Raw genomic sequence first — 6,806 nt, forward strand, 5'->3', positions numbered from 1 at the left:
AGGGTCCCACATAATTCTCTACGCTGACTTCAGGGTCCCACATAATTCTCTACGCTGACTTCAGGGTGCCACATAATTCTCTACGCTGACTTCAGAGTCCCGCATACTTCTCTACGCTGACTTCAGGGTCCCGCATACGTCTCCACGCTGACTTCAGGGTCCGACATAATTCTCTTCGCTGACTTCAGGGTCCCACAATACCTTTTTACGCCGACTTCAGGGTCCAACAACATCTGCTTACGCTGATTCCATGGTACTCGACGAAATTCGGAGCGGCCGCATACGGAAGACCGCGTCCCCGGACGAAGACGCGAGGCACGAAGAGCCCCGCTGTGGAAGCCGGAAACTAGGCCGAGGGAGCCCCGTACAGTTCTACGTAATTGTTGTAACCAAGAAAAGGAATGAATAAACTCTGCGTCTATATTTAAGCCTAGTTAAGGTTAACTGTGCGCGTTATCACTGGGACTCGGGTCGGGGATTCCTCTCTAGCACCACTATCCTGAAACAAAGAAATTTCCTGCATGACCCTGGCCAGCCCTGACTACCCGAGGCACGTCTGAACGTCACAGGTGGCGCCCGAACAGGCTAAAGTGGTGACTAGAGGAAACCGACGCCGGGAGAGTGATGTCTAGTTGGGTGTATATGGCAACAAAACCCGAACTAACAGAATACGCAAGTGAATTCGGATTGGATCCGTCAGGGAAAAGCGAGGATTTACGGAGAATATTGGCTGCTTTTTCGAAGAGGACAGACCACGCAGAAGCGACAAAGAAGAAGCTGACACTGCTGGCGTAAAAGTATAAGGAGAAAAGCCCCAACCGACATCCAGAGATCGTGATAACAGAGACAAATACAAGGATGGACGACGGGAAGGAGACGATGGAAGAAAAAATGGAAACGGGAACAATTGATAGAGTGCGGAATTGGGGGATCAGCTACCAGGGGACGACAAACCCGCTGGAATTCCTCGAGAAAATGGAGCAGTGGGCCACCGGATACGGACTACGGCACGATCAGCTGGTACAAACAATGCCGTTTATACTGGAGGGAATTGCCATAGATTGGTGGAACACGACACCAACAAAGATCGACTCATGGGTTCACTTGAGAAAAGGAACTGTTAGAGTACTTGTTACCACCGAGGTACGAGGAGCAGTTGCAAACCCAAATAGCACAGTTGAGACAGAGAGAGAACGAGCCAGTAAGGGAATACGCGATGAACCTGAGGAAGCTCATGAGGTTCACGAAACTGTCGGAAGCTGAAAAGCTGGATTGGGTGTACAAGAACTGTAGGAGCAAGCTAAAACTGTACACAAGGAGGAACGGATTTACAACGCTAACCGAGTTCCTTTAGCTAGTCGAGGAAGTGGAGGAAATTGAGCAAACGGAAGCACAAACCGGGCAAGCAGGACCACAGGCACTAAGGCCAGAGATATGCATGAGATGCGGAGGAACCGGTCATACGGCCCGCACATGCGGCAACCCACCAAGGCTGTTCTGCTAGGTGTGCGGAAGGAACGGAGTGTTGCCGAGCTAAGGCGGGAAACGGAGGAGGCCTGGGCCAGTAAAGCTGGCTGCTCAGGCAAGAAGAATAGGTCCAGCAACAAGCGATATGAGATGTGACGGCTACCGAATAGTAGCACAATTCAGAATATGGTGTAGGAGTGCCAAGGGCATAATAGACACCGGAGCGACGAGAAGCGCGATAAGTATGAACATGTTCCAGGATCTAACAGACGAGGGACAGTGGATCAGGATAAACGCGGAAATATCGCTGGCGGACGGATCACGGCAGAAGGCGATCGGGGGGTTTGGAACGAGAGTGGAGTTCGGGGGTCGGAGATTTGAAAAACCATTCATGATCCTACCGAACTTCGATGGCGGAATCCTACAAGGGATGGACTTTCTGGCAGGAGCAGAAAGTACACTGAGATGTGGCGGACTAGATTTGGAGATACGAGGGATCAGAGACGAGAGGAGGAAGGAGAGGCGGAACAAAGGGGAAGCGACGACGCTACGGGAGCCATCCGAAGAGGAAATCGACACGTTCCTGGAGGAGAACAAGCGGATATTTGAGAACATGGAGGGAGTCAGCAACGCAGCAGTACACAGGATATACCTCAAGGATGATAAAACCATTAAACAGAGGTATTATCCGCGAAATCCGAAACAACAGGCCATAATTGATGAGCAGGTAGACGAATTACTCGCCTGGGCCTGACAGAACGATCACGAAGTCCATACAGTGCACCAGTGGTGTTAGTAAGGAAATAGAATAACGAATGGAGAATGTGCATCGACTACAGGCTGTTGAACGATAGGACAGAGAAGAATGCATACCCTGTGCCACGTATGAACTTTATTCTCGACCAACTAAGGGAGGCCAAATTTATAAGCACCATCGACTTGAAGTCGGGCTATTGGCAAATCCCAGTGGAAGAGAAAAGTAGACAATATACGGCGTTTACGGTACCAGGGCGAGGACTGTTCCAATGGACAGTAATGCCATTTGAACTAACCACAGCGCCGGCAACGTTCCAGAGAGCACTGGATAACATCATCGGGCCGGAGATGGAGCCATTCGCCTTCGCGTACTTGGACGACATAATCGTGATAGGACGAACCAAGGAAGAGCACCTAGCAAAACTGAAAGAAGTGTTCAGAAGATTGCAACAAGCAAACCTACGGATCAACCCAGACAAGTGCAAGTTTTTCCAAAAAGAATTAAAATATCTGGGGCACGTAGTAAGCGACCAGGGCATACGAACGGACCCCGAAAATGTGGAAGCAATCAGGGATCTACCAGCCCCTAAGACCACCAAAGAGGTACACAGCTTTCTCGGGATGGCGTCATGGTATAGGAGATTTATACCAAAGTTTACTGAGCAAGCAGGACCGCTACAGGAATTAATCCGAAAAGGGAAAAAGTTCGAGTGGAACGAACGCCACCAGAAATCCTTCGACAGCCTAAAGGAGAGCCTGACAAAAGCACCGGTATTGGTATGCCCGGACTTCATGGTATAGGAGATTTATACCAAAGTTTACTGAGCAAGCAGGACCGCTACAGGAATTAATCCGAAAAGGGAAAAAGTTCGAGTGGAACGAACGCCACCAGAAATCCTTCGACAGCCTAAAGGAGAGCCTGACAAAAGCACCGGTATTGGTATGCCCGGACTTCAGCAAGCAGTTCAAGTTGCAGACAGACGCCAGCGACGTGGGGATCGGAGCCATACTGACCCAGGAAACAGAGGACGGTGAACACGTCATAACATTTGCCAGCCGGAAACTGAGTAAGGCAGAGCAAAACTACAGCGCAACGGAAAAGGAATGCTTGGCAATCCATTGGGGCATCGGAAAGTTCAAGATGTACCTGGAAGGATACCACTTCATAGTAGTGACGGACCATATGGCGCTTAGATGGCTAAACTCAATCAAGAGTCCGGCAGAAAGGATAGCACGATGGGCACTGGGACTCCAGCCATACCAGTTCGAGGTACAATATCGGAAAGGGAAACTGAATGTAGTAGCAGACACACTATCTAGAGCCCCACCAGCGGAACTAAAGGCGATCAGAAACATGGAAAGTTGGATAGACCGGAAGAACAGGGAGCTACAGGAGGATCCAGAAAACACAGAATTCCGGAGAGAAGGGAATTGTCTGTATAAAGTGACCAAAGATAGAAGGGACCAACACCCGTGGAAACTATGCGTGCCTGAAGAGGAGGTACAACAGGTCCTCGCAGAGAATCACTGCCAGGCGAAAGCAGGGCACATGGGGATGTTCAAAACGGCTAGAAAAATAAGAAACAAGTACTTCTGGCCACAGTTAACAAAAGACGTGCGGAAGTTCGTACGGAGCTGCGAGAGTTGCCAGCAGTACAAAGTGGAGCAACAAAAGGCAGCAGGGAAAATGCTGACCAGGGTCGCGGAAGCCCCATGGGAAACAGTATGTGTCGACTTTGTAGGACCGTTACCACGGTCAAAACATGGGAACACGACACTACTCGTAATGGTGGATAAGTTCTCAAAATGGGTGGAGCTGGCAGCCATCAGACAGGCGACAGCGGACTCATTCCTACGGGTTTTTCGAGAAAGAATAGTGACACGGTATAGAGCTCCAAAAATACTGATATCAGACAATGGAGTCCAATTCACCGGACGCAAAACAAAGAAAGAGATGGAGAGATGGGGAAAAAGACAGCAATTCACGGCCCCATACACTCCGCAGGAAAACCCCACGGAAAGAACCAATAGGACCATAAAAACAATGATCGCCCAAATAACAGGCGAGGACCAGACAAACTGGGATAATAAAATACCAGAACTAATGCTGGCTTTCAATGGCAGCACGTCGGAGTCCACAAAGTACAGCCCGGCACAGATAGTGCTGGGAAAGGAACTACGAATACCCAACACAGTGTTCGACAAAGAAACGGAAGGGTCCGGGTTGAAAGAGGAAAGCATGGAGGAAAGGTGGAAACGGATAGGAAACTTGAGGAAGGAAGCGGCAGGCCACATGGAAAAAGCAGCAGAACACCAGAGACGGCACTACGACATAAGAAAAAGGGAATGGAAACCAGCGAGAGGAGAACTAGTGTGGTGCAAAACACACCGCTTATCCAACGCAGCGGAAAAATTCAACGCCAAGCTAGCTCCAAAATACGACGGTCCATGGAAAGTGGTAGGGTTTGTGTCCCCGGTAATACTGTCAGTCAAGAACCCGAAAACGCGAAAGACAAAACGAGTATATATCGGAGACACCAAACCACACATAAGCACGGACAACCACCATAGACGGTTCGAACAGGAGAACGATATATCGGAGCAAAGGGAACAAAACTCGATAGGCGATAAGAATACATATATCAGATCAGGAAGGCGCGAAAAAGGAACTCAAAATGGCGCCACCGACGGGCACACTAAAAAGAGGGAGAAATGAAAAGCGAAGACAGGCACACTAAGGCAACCGGAAGGCCTATATAAGCAGAGCCAGGATCAGACGGAGTCACAGAAGGCGATCGGCTGAGCGATGCAGAAGTTCGACACAAGCGCCAAACGGTTCAAGGAGAACCTCGCCAGAGCAGCAGCATCAACAAGCAGGACCAAGATGATCGAGCCAACAGCCCGCGGTACAGTCCGGAAAAGGATGGCGCCACCGAAATTGGCACCTCCTCGGCGACCGACAAGGCACGACGCGGCGACTCCCAAGCAGACGGATACCGTCCAAGGAGGCCGAAGCGACGCAACCGATCATCCCAGGACCGAGGGACCACCAGCCCGGAGGGGGGCGAGTCATCCCGCAAGGGCACCGACGCAGACGGAGATCGTCCAACCGGGCCTGAGCGGGGTGACCAACCACCCAACGGAAACCACTGGCGGAGCCGGCCCGAGGGAGGCGAGCCAGGAAGGAAGGGCCCAGTCGATGACGGAGCACGTCCGAATGGGCCGGACCAGAGTGGCACACCGCCCGAGGGCTGGAGGGGAACACCCGAGGAGAAGCCGGGAGCCAGGCGAACGGCGGGCGCCGAACCAACTAACACAGGCACGATGGGAAGCAAGGAACCGCAAGAGGCAGAAATACCGTCCTCCTCCAGAAACTTCAGGGTAGCAGCGGGCATTCCGCCATCCCGGAGCCAGGAGCCAGGATATCCGGAGGTGATGGCGAAGATTAGGGCAAACCTGGCGCACAAGCAAAAACGGACCCAACGGCGATGGCTGGAAAAAGACGGAGACAGGTGGTGGCGCATCGTATCAAACCGTGGCAACTATCTGACGGTGAAGCGTCACTTCCCAAAGGAGGGGGGAGTGTGACGCGGCCGCGCACAATAATAAATAAATAAATAATACAAATTAAATAATAAACAAAAACCAAGATATAATAAATAATCGTACAACCACACCCTCATAAACAAGTTAAAATTCAAACAAGGCGCGCACGCGCTCCCAAATAACCAGAGGGGCACACTAACCCCGAAACCCGGCCACACCAAGTCGGGCAAATCGGCAACCAACGGGCACACCAAAAAAAAACCAGCCAAGCGCTATAGCGGGCGGCTGGCCTCAGAATGATCAGTCGGTGGTCGGCGTCGACCAGCGAGCAGCAAGGCAGCAGGATCAGGACCAGGATCAACAAGTGGTAACTATTGGAGAGTAAGCTCAACCCCTAAGTATATACCCCGCCCTAGCTGACTTCAGGGTCCTGATTACGTCTATACGTTGACTTCAGGGTCCCGCATAATTCTCTACGTTGACTTCAGGGTCCCGCATAATTCTCTACGCTGACTTCAGGGTCCCGCATAATTCTCTACGCTGATTTCAGGGTCCCACATAATTCTCTACGCTGACTTCAGGGTGCCACATAATTCTCTTCGCTGACTTCAGGGTCCCACAATACCTATTTACGCCGACTTCAGGGTCCAACAACATCTGCTTACGCTGATTCCATGGTACTCGACGAAATTCGGAGCGGCCGCATACGGAAGACCGCGTCCCCGGACGAAGACGCGAGGCACGAAGAGCCCCGCTGTGGAAGCCGGAAACTAGGCCGAGGGAGCCCCGTACAGTTCTACGTAATTGTTGTAACCAAGAAAAGGAATGAATAAACTCTGCGTCTATATTTAAGCCTAGTTAAGGTTAACTGTGCGCGTTATCACTGGGACTCGGGTCGGGGATTCCTCTCTAGCACCACTATCCTGAAACAAAGAAATTTCCTGGATGACCCTGGCCAGCCCTGACTACCCGAGGCACGTTTGAACGTCACAAATTTTGATATTTTTTGTTTAAATTATTATTTCTCTTTTACTTGA

The sequence above is a fragment of the Drosophila santomea genome, unplaced genomic scaffold (assembly GCF_016746245.2).
Source record: "Drosophila santomea strain STO CAGO 1482 unplaced genomic scaffold, Prin_Dsan_1.1 Segkk69_quiver_pilon_scaf, whole genome shotgun sequence".
In the NCBI taxonomy this organism is placed as follows: domain Eukaryota; kingdom Metazoa; phylum Arthropoda; class Insecta; order Diptera; family Drosophilidae; genus Drosophila; species Drosophila santomea.